At 44.0% G+C, this 20122-nt stretch overlaps 1 protein-coding gene across 1 annotated transcript in view; it reads right to left on the bottom strand.

Annotated features, from left to right (window-relative positions):
- mctp2a (multiple C2 domains, transmembrane 2a) overlaps positions 1–20122 on the bottom strand; it is a 157750-nt gene that overhangs the window by 106222 nt on the left and 31406 nt on the right. The window contains exon 25 of the transcript XR_005098410.1: positions 17110–17199. The gene's annotated coding sequence lies outside the window, so the exon portion shown is untranslated. The remainder of the gene's footprint in view (positions 1–17109; positions 17200–20122) is intronic.

The following is a 20122-nucleotide window of genomic DNA, read 5'->3' on the forward strand; positions in this document are numbered from 1 at the left end:
ATCGGGGGCCCCCCTCAGGATGTTAGAGGAGACTCCCATTGGCCCTACGGTCTAAATAAACCGTGACAAGTATTCTAGCTTTTAGACAAGCTGTCATAATTGAGGTGACATGGAAAGGAATTAGCTTTGGGATTTGGTGCAGATGTGCCACCTTACTTCCTTTGAGCAAGGCGAATCATATGTGCATGTTAGGCGTGGGTAATTACGTGCCGGCGACAAATGAAATGTTTCTTTCCGGCTTTTAAAATTGATATAATACTCGACAAGAAGATTTGCTTGTGGTATAATTAAGGCACGGTTTGAAGATACGAGTGTGGTTTCTCCTGTTAATATTTTCTAATTTGTTAACAAGGTCATTCCCACTTGGAAGCTGCTGCGGGGACTCGCCGCCTGCATGATTAGGCCCTCTCATCGAGTACTACTAGCGAATCACAGAAGGTCGGCGGATTCAAAACGACAGCGCTGACCACTTCTTCAAGACTTTTGTTCCACTCCTTACACGGGCAATTATTTGTGGCGCGATTCCACCCCTCCCCGTAGGGCTCTGTGACACAGATGTGGCTCTGGGGGTGATGGATAGTGCTCTATTGAATGAAGATGAACCTTTTCCTTCTGGCGAAGAGAAGGTGTTGACACTGTGTGCTCTTGGTTTCCTCCACTCCTCCTGGAGGGTGCAGTCATTTATCCTGATTTAGTGCAGAGAGGTACATCAGTACTTCCTTCTCGCACTGGACAGAGACAGATACGCCGGCTCTCATGCTATAAACCTCCCAAGGATGCTGTTTAGGATGGTGGGATGGAATCAAGTGCAAATATTTTCTTCAGGAGATTGTTCGATTTTGTGGTATTTTTTGTTGGTTAGATACTAACTTAAGCAAAACTATAGGAATATGTTTTGATCAAATACATTTCCTCAGGCTTTTAATCGGGCAGTCTAATTGGTTGTTTTTCTTCCTACGCGGTGGTTCTTAAAAATTAAATTGAAGATAATAGTTGGGGCTAGAGAGTTATTTTTTCCCCATAAATTATCTTACAAATGTACTATTGTCAGGTCTTAATAGATTCAACAAATAGAATAAAAAGTTTTTATATAATGTAATTTCCTCTAAGCATAGGAGTCAAATCTTTGTGTAGGGAAAAATGTGATTACAAGTTTGTTAGCAAAAAAAAATGTCACCAGCGCTTCCCACGCCGCTAATGGCGATGACGTGGAAATAAGTGGCTAGCCGTGTAGTGGCAGCGGAGGCAGGGGATGTGTTAATTGAAAGTTAGGATCATTTTGCGGCCATTACGCAAGGATACCCGAGACGCGTTAATGCCAGCGAGTTAGGCGGCACCTGCTGTCACCGGCTAATTGCGTTGGGCTCGGTCATGTCTGTCACAGAGCGAGTGTTCCCATCATGCTCTTTGTCTACTTACGGGTGTATTACCAGCTGAGCTGACATTACCCAGGTGGCCACGGGGGAGCTGGAACCAGCCTGCGACCTCCAAAGCCTATATAGATCTCAGTCATGTCATTATTGCGCCATTTCATTGCTTTCCTTGCCTCCTTATCGTAAACCTCTCTATCTCATAAATCAATCTGAGTCTATATGAAAGGGATAAATGTCCATGAATGAATTTGAAAAGGTACAAGCGACGAGCTGGAAGGAGGTTAGCTGTTTGGTTCAAGCCATTACGAGTCTGCGCGAGTGCCTGGTTGTGAGCTGCGGTCAAAAGCAGCTCCTGTGTGTGTCCCACAGTCTACAACTGTGGATCTCCTTTCCCACAGTCAAGGGCATCACAGTAATATACCTAAAACGTAAAAAAAAAAATGCTTGCTATAAATGATAGATCTACGCGATATAGCCTATCGGTTACGGTGCTACATAAGTCGATCCGACAATTCTCCAACGGCAATTTTGCTCTGATATGATGCGACTGGCAGCTTCTGGCAGCACACTAAAAAAAAAAAGCTGTGTTTCCTGTTCATCCTCACTTACATATGCATCAGTGCCAAACCGGGGGTGCCGCGCAGATGACTCATCGAGGAGCCACACTGTGCTTTTGAGGACCCTGCTCGGGCTTGCAATGTATAATCTGATTTAAACCAGAGCGCGCTCCTATTTATTTTTAATTGTCCCACTTTAGCATTTAAGAGCTATTGATCTCCTTCCCGGAAAAGCATGAAGTGACAGAATCACTATTGTGCTCCCTGCTTGGTGAAGGTGCATCAAAGGATATTTTAATGTCACTGACTTTCTGAGGGAATTTAAAAAGCCAATTTGAAAAGCACAGGAGGGCGGGCGCGTATCGCTCGCAGAAATGTATGTGACGGTCATTTGTAGTCAAAACAGCTGAGGAGCTGATTTTATCGCATGCAATAGCATTTCACTTCAAAGTCATAACAGTCGTTATGCAAGACTAGATCGGATTTAGATCTGAAGGTTTCTTCTTCAACATGCTCCAGGTCTTGTGGATTTTTCCCCGAGTTTTTAAAAAAGGTCCCAGGTGTCTTAATAAAATATGTTTTCCTCATGGGTGAACAGATTTTGTGGGGTCTCATCCAACTGCTCACCCCTCAGCCTTTGCTCTAAGACCAATAAGGGGCGGAGCTAGCTATTTGCAAATTTTAAAAATGGAGGAACTTTTCTAGGTAAACATTTGCCATGTTTATCCTGTAACCCCATGATTTATTTGTCTACTAACCCTACCCTCCACTGTTTTTCCCAAAATACATCCTAGTGAGACCTCTCCCTCCCTCATGCCGGCCGTTCTCCCACCGCCCACAGATGTTTTGATTAGCAGCAACTCGTATGCTGGTCAGATCCTGGGATTAATGATGGATAATTTGCCTAAGGTTGGCACGGCACACCAGCGCACTGCCAGACTTTGGCTGCCATATGGGCAGAAGCAGCTGTTTTCATTACTCTCCCTTGCCCAGATGTGTCAAACAGGATGCCGACTTCAATCGGCAGTCTTGCTGGCACTTGGTAGGGGGCTGCTTTCTACTAGCTTGGCAGCTAATTACTTTAATGTAGCCTAGGATGGAGGTTGTGTATTTTTTTTTGAAAGGCCTTTTGCAAACAGTCGAATGCCAGCTGTCACCTCTGTGCACAATGAGAGAAGATGGATAGGTAGTCGCCGTGGATCTAATGAGGTTGGCCGCGGGCGCCAGACCGGGATCAGGGGCCGCCTCTTCTCGGGAACGGCGGGAAGGTCATGGCAAAATATACACGGCGCCGTTTTCTCTTTTACATTTCGTCTCGTCCGTGGCTCTCTCTTTGTATTAAATGGAACGGTTGTAAAAGGCAGTAATCTGAGTCGCCGGGGGTAACGTGCCAAGACCACACACAGGAGAAGCTGGCACGGGAACAGAGAGTGGCGAGTGAAAACAGAGAGGAGGATGCTGCCAAAATGTCAGCTGGGCCTTTACATGGAGTTGCACGCACCACGGAACATGTGTTGGGCGTGCTGAGCAGCTCGCTTTTATTGTTCGCCGATAAATCCCCAGATTTGTCACAAATGCCACTGTCTCTTTTTTTTTCATATATATATATATATATATATATATATTGTTGCTTCTGTGTAGCATGTGGTAAACACGTCTGCCTCAAAGTTCTGGTTCTCAGTTTTGGCTCTGGTTTTCTCGAGGTAGGGTTGTCACACAGACCACAGATGGTGGAAGGTGGTCTCCAAGTGGTTACTTTACAGAAGCCAAATTGACATCATCTGCAAGTGGGGGATCTTGCTGATCGCGATAAATATAATTTGATATTTGATACACATTCATTTATGCGTTGTTTAGGAAAAACGTTCGAATGGGGCTTTGAAAAAAAATGTTTAGTAAGTAAAGTAAAAGTAAATCACAATTAGATTACTTTGTTGACTCGACCACAGGTGTGAAACACAAGGCCTGGGGGCCGAATCCGGCCCGCCACATCATTTTATGTGTCCCGCAAAAGCAAAATCAATCAATCAATGTTTCTTGTTAAAATACCAAAACTCTAAATGTTCTTTCCTTTTAATAACAGTGTGATATTGCAACATTTTCCCCGATTTCAAAACAAACTGAAAAATTGTTGAACTTGTGTATACGTGATAATATCCACCTATTCATTCCTATTTAAGCCATGAATGTCCCCACGAGGGATATCGTAATGCTTATGCGGCCCACAACAAAAATGAGTTTGACACCTTTGCTCTCGACTGTAGATGTGAATGTGAATACACTTGCGAAGGTAACAAGGATAGAAAATAGATAGCAGTTACTTCTTTCTCCGAGCACGAAGGTGATTGACAAGGTACAAATTAAACACGCCTCTCTTTCCACACCATTGACAAATGTCAAAGCGTCGAAATGATACAAATAATAGCTGGGTGCAATTCAATCAATGGCATCATCACGGTGGCGCGGGGCATCCATCGGTTTTCATTACGTTGAGATGCCATGTCTATATTTGCACTTAAACAGTGCCCGCTGGCGAGAGTACGGCAGCGACACCGACATGGAGGGGGTCAACCATGTCTGTCTGGAGCCTTTCGATATTTCCATCAATAAGACGCAATGCTTTAACACCTGCTTGTCCTCCGACGAGAGGCCAGAGTCAGTCAATAGGCCGTCATGGTTGCCTACCGAGGCAGAGCGTGATGGCTAGCGTTGGCCTTATATTGCCAAAAGTGAACGTTGTCTTTCATTTGACATACAAAATAATGTTTGAGGCCATTATGAATGCAGTGGAAAAATGTGTATTTTTTCTTAACTCCCAAAACTATAGAAAAAAACCACCAATAAATATTTTTTTTTTTTTTTTTTTTTTTTTTTTAATTAATTGGTAAATTAATTGCTTTTTGTAATTTTAGAATCGACATGGGCCTCGAAAAATCCACATCGGTCACAATTACACTTTATAAAACCGGTTGATGTCTTGTAATTTTCCAAAATACAATGCTCTTTTGCTTTATTAAGATCGCTAAACAAAAAACTAATTTTCAACGCTGGAATGAATTGTTGGCATTCAATTCATAGCCGTGCAGAAAATTAATTTGATATACAAATCCAGCAAAGTCACCAGGGTGTTGTTTGGTTCGCAGCTGTCTGCTTTTGCGTCATTATTGATCTTAATGTTCCGCTTCATCTTTTGCCGCCCATCGGGGGGAAGGACGGGCAAAGCGAGTGTTTAGCGAATCAAACGATATTTTTAGGCAACATTTTTTTTTTGCCTTTTTCCCTCTTCTCATCGTGCCATGACTGACATTTTGCTCAAATTACCAGCAATGCCTGAGGGAAGGAGCGTGTCAAACCTTTAAACTGTTATTATTCCATGCACACGTCCGCCAATGTATTATTCAAAGTGGTGTTTGTTCATTGAGGCTCCCTCTGCACTTTTCCGTGTCGCATGCAATACTTTTCATAGGCGTGCTCACTTTTGGGCCTCCGAGTGGCATCTCCCACAGGAGTCCATTATCCGTCTTAGCATATGCAAAAAGCTCATCGGATCGTGTATCGCACTCACTTAGGGACTTGACACCCGCATTACGAGACCGCTGCTCGGCTGGCAGCATTGCGAGGGCCACGTCTCATTTAGTGAAACTCTCCCGGTGCGCTGATGGGGCTTGTCAAAAAGTCACTCGAGCGTTTGGAGCAAACAGAAAGGGCCGCGCTACGACAGCGAGGAGACATCTCGGTTTGATCGACTCGGAACGAAAAATGTTTTAATGATAGTGCGAGAGTTGGAAGCTGGAATTAATTCCATTGAGATGGAGCCTTTCGTTTGGGTGTTTACGTTTTATTTGAGGAGTTGACTAATGGTGACGGTCGATTTTTTTTAAAACTTATAAAACGTATGAGCGGGGGGGGAATCATTTGATTGATTGATTGATTGATCCCGGGGGTGGGGAAATTTGGACTTCAAAGCACCTAACTTGCACATTTTCAGAATAGGAGAGGAAGCTGGAGTACGTACACGAGCAAGATTTTTTCAAACATGAACCTCAGAAATATGAGGTAGACATGCTAACCATTAGCCATGCTAACCATTACAGTCATAAATCTGAAATTGACAAAAGACATTGAGCGTCATTCTTCATTTTGTTCAGAAATGATCATTCAACTCCACGTCTCCACCCCAAACTGCAAAATTTGATTTTCTTGATGAAATTAAATCGGAAACTCAAGAACTCAAGGGAGCCATTGGCTCAAGGCAGTGAGAAAATGCATAATGCCGGTTTGTACAGAGAATGAAATGTTTTGTTCTGGACCCCCCCACTCCACCCCTCCAAATCCATTTGGACATTTCAGATTTTTTTCTTCTTCTCGTTTTTAACTGGCCGGGTCCGCTTTCTTCTGTGTTGTGCCAGCATCAGCGCCTGAGAAGGCTTTGATGTGTCCCTGCTGCGCCGTCCCCCCCGTCCACCCTTACCCCAACCACCCCCTCCAGCTCTGATTGGTGGAGAGCCGGTGGGGCTGGCGGGCCCCGACGTGGGAGTGGGACGGGGTGGATGAAAGCTGTCGGGGCAGCGAGGGGGCACCTGTACACAGAGCCCGGCCTGTGCGCCTGCTTCATCTTCAAGCGTTCGCCTTGACCGTCATCTGAACTCGGGTGTCAGCGACCATCACACGGTCGCTGTGACCTCCCTCTCTCTCTCAATTTATTTCCTTTCTCGCTCACTCCACATCCTCCTCCTTTTTTGCCGCTTTTGTCTGTCGGCCTCTTGTGTGACAGGTGAATCTCTCTATTAATAGGAATGAAATGAGATTCTCACGAGTTTTAAAACGCATACAATGTTCAACACAAGTTGGGGAAAATGACCATTAAATGGGTTTGTAAAGCACAAGGCTGTTCTCACTCTTCTGTGGGAATTGGATTAAGCATAAAACGATCCTTGCTGCCATTTAGACTTTTCCAAAGGTCAAAGAAAAAGCGCCACCCTTCTTTTTTTTTTTTCCCCACACTGACATGTCCCAGCAATAAGAGCACTGTTTAAGAATGAATGTGTGTCTCTGTCATCTTATTTCCTTTGATTGCCGAAGAAAGGAGACTTTTAGTTCATAGCTACTGTGTGGTCGAGGATGTTGGTGATAAGACAGTGAGCACACCTGCTAGATTTTCACACTTTTGGGAAAGAATTAATTCATCTCGTGTTTAATGTGTATTAACCCACTGTAGTAAACCTGCATGCTATCAAACTTTTATTAAAATATCTATCCAGCCATTTTTGTGACTGAATATTTTAAAAAGTTGAATGTAATAAAAATTGATAGCGATTTCGCAATTTGTAATTTTAGTATTGACACATGAAGTCCACTGCACAATTTGTCTTTGCGGGCCACATAAAATGATGTGGCGGGCCGTATCTGGCCCCCGGGCCTCGAGTTTGACACCTATGCTTTCGAGCAACATTTGACTTCTCAATACCTGTATTGATAAGTGACCTATGATCCCACGTGCCTGCACTAGGTATACACATCATTGTTGTATCAAGAGAAGGTGCTAGCAGAATATTATTTTTATTGACGCCGTGACCCCGCTCTCGGGTGTTGCTGATGTGCATCGCGTTCCCGCTATTAGGGAATGCTGCAGGATTAAAGTCGCTATGTATTTTTTGGAGTTGTTTGTGAGTACGAAGCGCTCGCTTGACCCTGAGTAAATGCAGTTGTTGCAGAAGTGACCCACTTGTAAATGAGGGTCATGGTTCAGGTGCCGGAGGTCACCACCACTGGCCCTCTCCCGGGCACGGGGGCACCTTAGCGGCCCGTTGCTGTCGACCCCCCCCCCCGACTGCTGAACGTGCGTTTGATTGCGTTAGGGCCAATAAGGGCAGTGCTGGGAGGTCACCTCCGGACTCATTGAGATGTGAGAGGTGACAGGCGGTGAGGTCTAAGCCAATAGAGCTCAAACGGCATCTGTCAAATGCGCCGGACAGGAGTGTTTGCTCAGCAATCATGGCGCATTCTTCAGAGGAGACCCGTTGATAAACTGTTTTAAGCTACTGGCAATGTTACAAAAAACAATAACAAATATTGATTATAAATACTAGGGGTGTAATGAAAAGCAATTTGAATGAAAATCTACATTAAAATGTATTGTCCTTGAATGTCTGACATAATTTACATGGAGAACCCTTGAAATAAAATCAAAAACGTTTGGCAATTTAGCATAGTTAGTTTGCCATCGGGGCTCACTCGGGCAAATTTCCAAGTTTGTTGTCCAAGATTGTTGTCATGAGAGTAGAATTAGGAATCTGCGTTACACCACCTGCGCCACAACTTTGACCAGCTTTAAGCTGCTTTAACCAATAAACTTCCTTTCACAGCAACCAGTTTTTTGTTACCATGACCACCAAGAACCAAATTCCCCCAATGTAATGAGGTACTCTGTGTTGACTATCAACATTACGAGAAGACACAGGCGTCTGTCATTGACAATATCCAGCACACACAGGAATTTACAAAACAATCCGGACAACTGATAAAACTAAACAGACTAGAAACATGTGCAAGGAGGTCTGTCTGAAAAACTGTAAGGAGTTATTACCAAAATAAAACACGAGGGAAAAGAATGTAAAAGAGTTTCAAGGCTTGTGTGCCGGAGAATGCGGGCGCATCAGAGCACCGCCATGCACATCACTTAGACTAAATCCCAAAGGCCGTGACTGGCGCAGCGTGTCCCGCATTAGCTCCACCGCAGCGCGCTGAAATGCACTCGCCTGAGTGGAATGAGAGCCACCAGGCACCATGCACACCACGCCGGCGGCTTTGTCAGACACAGATCAATGCGCGGCAGAGCTCACTCAGAGCCAGACGCCGCCCCTGCCGGCCTGCCTGCGAGGACAAATACACCATCTTGAGGGGGGTCGTTAAGACGCCTCGGACATGAATGCGTTTCTTAAATCGAACTTCTCTATATTTCTGGGGGGGTGGCGACCGATCAGGTGTGTACAGCCAGGATAGAAGCAGACCCATCCACAAACAAAATGGATGGACGGTCAGAACAGTGCACTAAATGAGGGCTACTAAATTAGGGAAAAAATACTTTCCCAATGCCCATCTACATCCGAGATTCAGAGAAGAGAAAAACAATAAACGTGACTTCTGTCTAAGCACTAAATGAAAGTGGGTCATTATTGTAGGGCTGAACTCGGTTTCAGCCGCACCGAGGACAATCATTTATTTATGAAGTGGCCTGTGACTTGAGAGCTCTTGAACTTAGATCCATGGCTCTCCTGAGAGGATTACCGTGCATGCTGTAACAGAACCGACGTGCGTTTAACACCAGCCGAGGTCGCCGACTTTGAGCCAACATGTTGTTAATAATACTCGTTTGCTATATTTACTCTGCAATGAGTCATTTGTCATCAACTGTATCGTGCTTGTCCCCGTTTGGGTTGCGGTTGAGCGCCAGCTGACTTTGGGTGGGAGGTGGGGTACACCGTGGACTCAGTCAATCAATCACAGGCCACATAAAGACAAACATTTCCACTCACATTCTTGCAATTTAGAGTCTTCGCTTAACCTAAATTGCTTTGTGGGAACAAGTTGGAGTACCCAGAGCAAACTTACAAGAACTCTACACTTGGATTCTCCAACAGAGATCTGCTAACCATCAGCCAATTTTCTGCAAAATACAATTTTGGGGTTTCTTGAGTGCTCATTTTGGTGGCACAAGGACACTAAGACCCCAGACAAAAAAAAAATCACGCTCACATTTACACCTTTTAAAATCGCAATCGACCCTTAATAGGGTTTTTAAAATTCTGAATAAAATGTGAAAGCCTGGAGACTGGTTCCACAAAAAAAAATAGTATGAGGACGGCTTCTAATTAAAACAACAGTCAGCAAGAGTAGTCGACCGTAACCTTCCGGGAGGCAGAGTTGAGGTGCAGTTAACTCAAGGGGAGCATCCGTCAGAACCCGTCAGCGCCCGGCCCATGTTGTCGACATGATTGGCAGCGCCGGTTGCTCATCACGACTCAAAGCACTCTGTCGCGGCAAGGACTGAAACTTAGGCCCTATTGTTTAACATCTCCCAAAGACAGGAGGACACAGAAATTATTCTGAAGAGCAGGAGGCACACGCTGGAAGGTGACCTTTAACTGCACTTCCTTAGCTGAATCTCATCCAATTAGAGGACTGTATATTTTCCCTAATAGCAGCTGATGAGGCCGGGCGTATGAGCCGGCACGCCCGGCCGGCGTTGCTATGCAGCGAGATGGCTTCTTAGCGGCGGAGGAGCGCAGGGGAATAAGTGAGCAGAGAGCTTTAATTTGATAGGGTTAGAATCCTGCAGGCTCCGGGGTCGTGGGTCACCAGGAGCTCGCCTCGCGCCCAATATGAAGAAATCACAAGTAAATTGCTTACATCTGCCGCTGGTGGTTGGGACGGCTGTGATTGGATCCCCCCCGGAGGTGAGGCGCTATCTGACGTGGGGGCTTGTGAGGAAGGGGGGGCCGAGGCGCAATGACGGCCTTGTAATTGGAGTAATAGGCAATTAATTGTGTGATTCACACATACGTCATTCTGGATCGAAGCGCTTTATGTTTTTCATTCTTCTACCCCATTTAATTGTCCTTCTCAAGCGGCCATATTTCTCAACCGATATAAAGTTGAAATGTTCCACTCGTTCGGAACAACGGTGCGACGATGTTGGTGGAAATGCATTTCGTGTGTATTGAACACAGTGCCCCAAAATTTACTCAGTAGCACACCCTGGAAAGTTAAAGAAAACAAAAGCAGCCGCCAATATCAGTTATTTGGTGTTAAACGTGCTAGTTATCAAGCTTAAGCTAGTTTAGCAATTAGCATGCCATATTTTCTATCCACAACTTCATCTGAATGTTACTTGTCAGAGATGTAGCTTATTCGCCATTGTGGAAGTAACGATTACTAACTTAGCTAGTAGCTAGCCGAAGCTTGACGCTAGCTAGCTGCTAGCACACAATGGTTCTTCTTCTACTTTCTTTAGGCTGTTGTCTCAGTAGTTATTTTCAGTTTTGGCAAATTTTTCCCTGCAAACTATGATACAAAACCACTTCTTTCAAGCCTTAACTGTAATTTAGCTTTTCTTTCTTTTTCCAAATATTCACAGTATTTCAAATTAGTTGTTTAATGTTTCACTTCTCTGTTGATGCTTTGATGCAATCCCGACAAGCAGCCGCAAAATCTCCCCGGTGAAGCCCAAGCCGACAAATGAGGCGCAACAAAAGTGCCACGTAAAAATGACTATCCATCAACAACGTCCCTCGTCTGGAACACTGGCAATAATACAGCCAATGAATAATCTTATCAGGTCAAAGTTGGAGACGCTCCATATTGCATCCTCTGCATTCTCATCCGATACCAAGCGGCTTGTTTGTCTTCCGTTGGTTGTGATTATACCTCGGCCATTTTGTTCCTCAGCGTTGGGACACGGTCCAACGTAAAATGGGCCAAGCTGTGAATTATCACAAACGCTCTGGCACATGACACCTCATTGCAAGGTCTTTGTCACCAATTATGTGTCTATTAAGAAACAGTCAATCAGTCAACGTGCAAATAGGCAGGCCTCGGAGGGCCGACGCTATTGACGGACGGGATGCTGTCGATAGTTCATCTGATATGATTTAGCCCAGGGGGGAAACTGTTTGCTCCACACACACACGCGTCGCTTTGCTTATTGACCAACAATTACTTTAACAAGCCTTTTTAATGGACGCATATTATTATTCGCATTGGATTTGCAGTTTGTCAACCGTTCATCAGCACAATACCCTCCCTTTCTGTGCGTGTTATGTAATGTTTTGTCTGCTAGCCACATTTGACTACACCGCACCACAAATTGGATGTCTGGCTGGCTAATTTGATTCCTCCCTCCCAAAAAAAAAAAAAAAAAACCCTGAAAGGAAATTCCTTTCAGAATTAGCTGCCTCTAATGATGGACGCTAATATTTTGCTTTCAGCGCAACGTTGCTGCACCTCAGCGCAACACCCAATGCTAAATATATAAATATATATATACCGTATTTTCCGCACTATAAGGCGCACCGGATTATAAGGCGCACCTTCAATGAATGGCCCATTTTAAAACTTTGTCCATATATAAGGCGCACCGGATTATAAGGTGCACCATCAATGAATATATGGAAACGTTGTCCATATATAAGATATATACAATTGGCCCGCGGGCCGGACTTTGGACACGCCTGCTGTAGTGGCTCAATATTGGTCCATATATAAGGCGCACCTGATTATAAGCTTTTGAGAAAATTGGAGGTTTTTAGGTGCGCCTTCTAGTGCGGAAAATACGGTACATATATAATACACATACTTATATACACAACGTATATCTACACACACACACACACACACACACACACACGTACACGCACAAATGCGTCAAGAAATCAGGGAAGCATCAAATGAGGACTAACTTGCGTGCAGCTCACTCTATTGCAGTCATTTTGATCACGTCATCCCCTCTGGAAAATTGCAATTAAGTTGTGAGAGATAAAACATGCCAACTACTCTGCATTTCAAGGCTTGATTGGCCTATCAGCGAGGCAGCGCGGCGCCGTGCTTTTTCATCACTGTTAATTGATCCTTTCTTTAATTAACGTGGAAAGGAAAGCCCGTATCTTGCGCGCCTGGTGTCTGTCTGTCATAACACAATAAAGGCCCTCTTCCTCACGCCCTCGTCCCTCCGCTGGCTGGCCGGCGGCCAAATGGACTATTTATGGCGCGGCGATCTCACCGCGACGACTTCAATGGCCGGCTTGATTTTCGCCGGCAAATTCTCATTTGCATGAGGTGGCGCCTCGCTTTTAATATGCATGTGAAGGTTAGCGCTCGGGCCAAGCTGCTCTTTCTACTACTATTGCTCGGACTATTGTTCCTCTGGCTCCTCCTTGTCCCCCCCAATGTCACTAACACTGACACATTTTTCGTCTGATTCAATTAGAGCGAATCCTTTTGTTTTTTTCCTTAAACATTTTTCTTTTGTCCCACTCTGTGGTCTCTTGCTTGAATTTGATGGATTTGAATTCAACATTAAAAAGCAGAAATGTTATAAGAGACTCTCTGGAATACCTGTTTCCGATTCCCTTCCAAGTTAGTCAAAGTACGAATTCGCCCTAAATGGTTGCCTCAAAACAAAATGGCTGATTTCCTCTTTAATTTGAATAGATTCTTCAGATTTTGGTGATAGAATAGTTTTAGTAGTAGTCTTTAATTTGAATAGATTCTTTAGACTTTGTTGATAGAGTCGTTTGACGAATAAAATTGTTGGCTTTTGCTCTTTCTTTGGCTTTTTGTGTTGGGTCCATCTACGTTTGAATAAATACCATTTTACTTTGTTTTAGTTCTGTTGTGATTTTTTTTTAAAACATATTTTTACAGATGCTTTAGATAATGGATGAATGCGCCTCAAATCTGGAATTGCAACCCCGAGGGGAAAAACAAAAGACGACCAAAGGAATGCTTTAATTATCAACCTTCATATTTGTACATTTCTGGTTTGCATGTCAGAGTCTAACTTTTTTTATTATTATTCATTAAAAATTAACTTCAAAGTGTTGGCAGTAGGTGTTACCCGAATTTTCTTTGTTAAAGTTTCCTGGGTGTGGTCTTTAGGACTTACATTTCAATACTTTCTACACCCCCCCCATCTTTTTTAAGCGTATTTTAGTCGTTAGCCTGCTATTCTGACAGTTCTACCTGCAATAATGACCGCCGCCTCCAGGAGGTGTGAAGCTGGGTCTTAACACTTGGCCTTTTTCACCGAGCGTATGTGCAGTTGCCATTGGAGCGTAAAGTGCATTTTTCTTTTTCCTCCCTTCCTTAACAGAAAGGCTGCAGAGAAATGAACATGTGAGTATCTGTTTCTGTCTAATTAAATCCACTGAACAGCCCTCGAGCGTCCTCGGGCAACACGCGCTTTCTGCGGGTGCACATTGCCACCTATTGACCAAAAAAAGAAAACTCCAAGCATCCGCTCGGTCCTCTCTTGGTTATTTTACTGCCTTGATTGCTGCTAACTGCTGATGGTGGCATCAGTCACGGCGTGCCAGGATAAAACAACTCTTTTAAGATCACATATCTCTTTTGAAGGCTTCTTTATTACTATTTGTACAACACGCCGGGGCCGCCTCTAATGGCTGCAAAAATCAGCCAAGCTGGGGGCGTAAATGCAAGCAAGTAAGCGGCGGCGGCGCTCTTATGTGTTATCATGGCTGCGAGGTGTGTTTGGTGCAAAAGGCCTCCTCATTTACGGTCACTTGGTCGCTGTTGCTGCTTTTGGAGAACAAAGGCGAGAAGCAGAAGTGGTGGCTAGAGGAGCAATTTTTGTCCATCAAGGGGGCTTGTTGAAGAGTTCAATTATTTGTCTTGTGAAGTATTCCGGGGATGTGGTCAGCTCATCAGCGACAAGACGATGGTGAAAGTGTTTGCCGCGTGGACTTGAAGGGATGAAGTCCTTTTTTGGGAGGATAAGATGAATGATCAATCTGTTTATCGTGCGGGATGTTTGGTGAAAATTCTACATTAGAAATCTTAATGTAGTTTCTTTAAAGTTTTCTTCCTCCCACACACAACGAACACAATTAAAAATATTCTTCAAGGCATTTTCCTGTCACTCTTTACTGTAAAATGGACTCATAAAACAAGACATTACGTCTGTTTACCCACCAAAATATTTCACCAAAGCGTAGACTTCTAATTAAAGTTATGCTAGCTTAATGCTAATAAATAATGAGAAACACTACACGGGCTAATTAGCATTGACGTTCCAATCATTCTAAACCTTATGACAACATAAAACGGAATACTGCAATGACACTGTAGGACAAAAATAACTACTATATTTATTTTAAAATGAGTACCATGTCCATAAACAACACTTAAACTATAGCGACTAGCAAATATTAACATAACTAGCTTCAGACAAAACCACACACACAAGATATCATCCTTTGTCGGCAGCTTCTATTGAAATCCTCGCAATTTGACTTCCATCGACAGATTGCTTCAAATGATAGAAAAACGGCCAACTTCGTTGCCCACCATAAGTTGAAACGGCACGCAAAGAAAGAATTGAGATCCAGTGGAGTTAGAGTGGCTGTTAAAAGCGAAATCCATCACCAGTTTGTGTAAAAACGGATCACTTTCACAACTCCTGATAATGCCCATCCATTTCTGGCAGTCAAACAGACTCTGGAGAAGTGACTGATTTTACGGCCAACTCAATCATCAAGAAAGCGCGTGTAGCTTTAACGCCACGGAGCTCCACTGTGCGCATGTTAACACCATTAAATCACCTCAAATGTCTTCATGATTCAATCTTGCCCACAGCCGACGACAAGCCAATTGGATTTCCCCAAAGTGGCTGTCCATTTCCTGTCTGTGTGTGACGAGTGGTCGCCCGGCAATGTGTGTGTGTGTGTGGGGGGGGGTTGGAATACCCACTCGCCCTCGTCCCCCCCATATCATGTGTAAAGCTCACGGACCAAAAAATAAGACAAAAAACATGACATTTGGTAGGCATGTCTATCATGAGTAGAGCCACCCAAAAAGTCTCAAAAACCCTTGCCCAAAGAGAGAGAGGAAGTCTGCCATTTTATTTTAAGGCAGTTATTTTGGACTATTTTCACAGTAAAATGTCCACCACAAGCCGATTTAGTTTTCCTTTTAAAATTAAATTAAATTGTCCGACTACGATCAAATTTGAAACTTGTGTACTGGACTCACAATAGAACACAAAATTCCCCAAAAAACCATAAGGTATTTTTTTCTGAATCTGGGGCTGCCACTGAATGCTGCACCGACCCAAAAAAAAGTTAGGTTCTGAAATTACATAAATAACCTCCATCCACCTGACAGAAGGCATATTTGACACATTTTTATTCCCCTTTTTTCAAGGTTAGTTATTTCGGGATGGCCTTCTTAAGGATATCTTTGTCAGCGGCCTATTGGGGTCTCCAAATTTTGGGGGCGGTGCACCCAGATGAGACCATGGCCTTGTGTTTGGCTGTCAGTGGCACTCTATAGCACGGCTGCTCTTAGCGGCCATGACTCCAATGACCTGCTTTCCCGCTCTCTACTGAATAGCTGCTGGCACCTCTCCCTGGCCTGTCTACTAGATGAGACACAAGTTTAAAGAGATACCCCCCCCCCCCCCCCCTCTCTCTTCCTCACGTGCTTTCTCTCACGCCCGCCCCACTCCCATTACATTTTGTCCTTGATTATGTTATTATCCTTCGTGTGATGCCTGTGTGTGGCTATGCCCTGCAGGTCAATGGAGAAGAATCACACACAAATAAAATAACTTTTTTTTCTTTTAAACAAACCCACAGAAGCTTTTTCCTCATCAGGGGCTATTTCTTTTTTTTTTTTTTCGTGGGCACACTGTGATGGAAGTGAAGATAGAACAATTATGTATTGTGAGAATTTGTGGAGTACATGCTTTTGGGCTCAAGAGCAATGGAGGTTTTTAGGGTTGGGGTTTGTGGTTAGACGTTGCCATTAGGGTCCTTTTGGTTGCATGAAGAAAAATAAATTAGGGCGATGGTTAAGGATTTGTCTTTAAAGCATGTTTATTTTAATCAGTTGGCTTTGTGATAGTATTAGGGGAGTTCGGGTCAAGGGTCAAGGTTTGGTGCAGTAACATGGCTATGACTTGGGGTTAGTGGTTAAGGTAAGGGCTTGTTTTTGGGAACAGGGTGAGGGATACTGTCATGTTTGGGACGTTGTCATGGTGGTACGTTGGAATTAGTTGGACAAGAGTGCAGGGACGCAGGCAAGGGGGAGTTCAGTTTTTCAAAAACAGCAAAGTAGATAGAAAGTGAACAAATGAAACTCACCACCACAGAGGAATTAGGACATCATTGTAAAGGAAGGAATGGAAACCTGGAGAGTAAAAAAGAAACAGACTGATGTGACAACGAGGCACACAAGACGGGCTGGAGAGTGCTGATTGGTTGACAAGACAGCCTGGAGAGTGCTGATTGGTTGGTTGCAGGGTTAACAAGCAAATTGGCCTGATCAAGAAAATGAAACAAAAGCATAGCACAAAAATGACAAACGTCAACTCTAATCAATGATGGGATTCAAGGGAATAAACATTTTGGAGTTTCCACCGCATCTATTTTGAATCAACTTACCTGTTGAAATGTAAATTCTGGCCAATGTTTCATCTCTTTGGATCCACTTTAGCATCTTCTTTCTCTGCTGACACTAGACCTATTCAAATTCTGGCGGGAGAGAAGAAGTAAATCATTTTTTTTGGACCCACTTAACAGTGGCTCATGCAAAAAAACAAACATGTCTTTTGCTTCCACTTTTTATCAATCTTGGAGGTTCAGTATTTGCACATTCAAAAAGGGCTGTACTAAGTGAGAGCGTGTGGCTGCGGCGGCCACAGGGGTCAGCTAGCAGGCGGGAATGAGACGAAGCAGAGCACAAAAGCGCGCCGACGTAACATGTGGGCCGCATTAGAAAAGGTAACCGCGGCGGTCCTTGGAGAAAAAGAAAAACTCTTTGGAGGGTACGGGAGGCCGAGGAGCGGCGGCAGGTTAGTGTGTCAGCGGGGAGTCGGCGTATGAAAATGATTAGAGGAGCAGGTGCCGCTTTTAGCACTGCTCAATGCACCCTCATTAATCTTACATTGTCATAAGGCATTACAGCAGATGATACTTTACGAGCGTGTCACATTCCTCATCCTCGTGTGTGTGCGTGCTTTGTTTCATATGGAGAATATTTGGAGCGTCATTACCATTATGGAGCAGTCCTTCATTACAGCCTTGAATGTGCACAGAGAAGAAAGAAGGGGGCCTCTTAATCATTCTAAGTGGATTACTTCACTTTGCCTATGACATCACGCTACATATTACATACATCATGTATATTGTTTGACATTATCACAACGGAACAATCATCCGGACCGCAGATTGAGAGGTGAAAGCATTCGCTGACACGACAATGAAGCGCTGCCTCGACAGGTGAAAATAAAATCCAGGTTTTTACCGACTTCATGTTTTGAGGTTCACACGTTCACTTTCCATGCACTCAAGTTGAGAGAAAAAAATTAAATAAATTAGCTTTGGCAGTGCACGGCCGATTCAAGATGGCACCAAGATGAAAACAGGCTAATTTCACTCAAGTATAAAGTGTGCTATAATTCTTAATTCTTGTGATGATTTGATGAAAATGCTTGATCATGAAAATAGTTTGACATTTTGGCAACGTCGGGGAACTATTTGAGATGATGAAAAAAAAAAAAGCACGGTTCCTTTTTTCGTATTTGGATGACAATAGCGCACTTCAGTTTGTGTTAACTTAACACTTACATAATGCGCTACTCCCAAACTTTTACCCAAGCGCAATTCTCCACTGTGAGTGGGTGGTATCGCCTCAGTAATGATTTACAAACAATAAGTGGAGGAATGAACAAATCAATAAATCACACTCTCTCTAGATATTTGCAAGGCAACCTTATTTCTATATCTAAGGTGTTTTATTTGGTTTTTTTTTCTCTCCGCCTCTGCCAGGCAGGAGCCCAGGAATCCCAAATTATCCAGGGGGGTTAGGGGGCGCCGTGCTCCCTGAGCCCCGAGCCCCACAGTGGAGGTAACGTATTCAATGGCCCGCGGCGAGTGGAGGAGAGCGGGCGGCCCCGCTGCATACTGATGGCGGCCAGAGGAGCCTCGTAATTGGAGCTGCCGAGGAGAGGGGAGAGGAGGGCAAGCGCGCCCAGATGATTGCTTTGTTTTCTGGCTTCCTGTCGGCGTGTCTCAAAACTCCTCCCCCCTCCAACATCACCTCCCCCCGTTACTCACCCCCTCCTCCCTACTTTGCTCCAAGTCGAGCCATGGAGAAATTGAATAGAGATACTCACTAATTGGTCTCTTGCTGCTTGCTTAAAAGGACCATAGACATTTTTTTTCCCCCCCATTTGCCTATTGCAGTGTTTCCCAACCTTTATGGCGCCAATGCACATATTTTACCTAAGAAAAATCTATTTATGTTTCATAATTTCATCTAACGCAGGTAAACTAGCTTAATGCTAACATATGATGCGTCTAGCCATAGATGGGCTAGGAGGAATTAGCATTAATGTCAATGACGGTAATCGTTGAACGATTTGAATGATTCAAACGATTGCTACAGGTGGAGAAGCAACACAGCCAATCAGTTTTGGGAACACGGAAGGAAGCCGAAGAAAACCACGCAAGCAATTAGGAACTCTGAACCCAATCTGCCCCACGTGGAAACGCCCCACTGATCCGGGAGTCGAGAGTTGATGCAACTTGATGGCACGGTTTTGCAAAGTTGTTCAACACGGGGCTCGTTTTAATCACATGCAAATACGGAAAAATATACAAACCACCCCCGGCTGTGAATTACAAATGTGTCCTGTACAACTACTAACAATAATGTACTTTTTTAGTCTTGTGCGTAAATCAGATCCCAACTGTCATGAGCTGTTAATTTTGCCCAGCACGCTCCTTCCTTGGGACCTGGCATATTCCTATTCATCTGCAGCCTATAGAAGGTGTCAAAAGGAGGCGTCCTAATTGCGTCCTTGATGAAAGCCTATTAATATTGAACGCTTGTGCGCAGAGAGACAAAAAGCCGATGCGTTCACGTCTCTAATGATACCTGATTCCCTCGGGCTGTGTGGCCAGACTCGCCGACGCCGATTTATCACGGGGGAAAAAAAAATAATTTTAAAAAATGGCACAGTTTCCTCAAGAGGCGACGAATCACATTACGTTATGTCACTATTAATTATAGGGAAATGCCAATATTTTATTATTATACTTGAATTTTTTTACATGTCTGTATTTCTTAGTTTTACTCCATATCGTTGAAAACAGATCATTTTACTTACGCAATTAAATCCGATTTTTTCTTTGTAAGTCTTGACATTTTTCTTTGTATTGTTTTCTGAGAAGCTAAACGTGCCTGCTGTTCTAATTCCAGCGGACTGGCAAGTGCCTCCCATGTGACCTCATCTTTAAGTGAGCCACTCGTGGTCCTCGGGTGTCAGGGCTTGGCAAACCTCTGATCCCGGATCAGCCAGCCCAGCTGTTGTCTTCATTTGAATGCGCTGGGAATAATATTAAAGCGGAATCGGTTGAATGGATTAATGAGCGGGGCCCTCGGAGAGCTGCT

Source organism: Syngnathus acus, chromosome 6 (genome assembly GCF_901709675.1).
Source record: "Syngnathus acus chromosome 6, fSynAcu1.2, whole genome shotgun sequence".
NCBI lineage: Eukaryota > Metazoa > Chordata > Actinopteri > Syngnathiformes > Syngnathidae > Syngnathus > Syngnathus acus.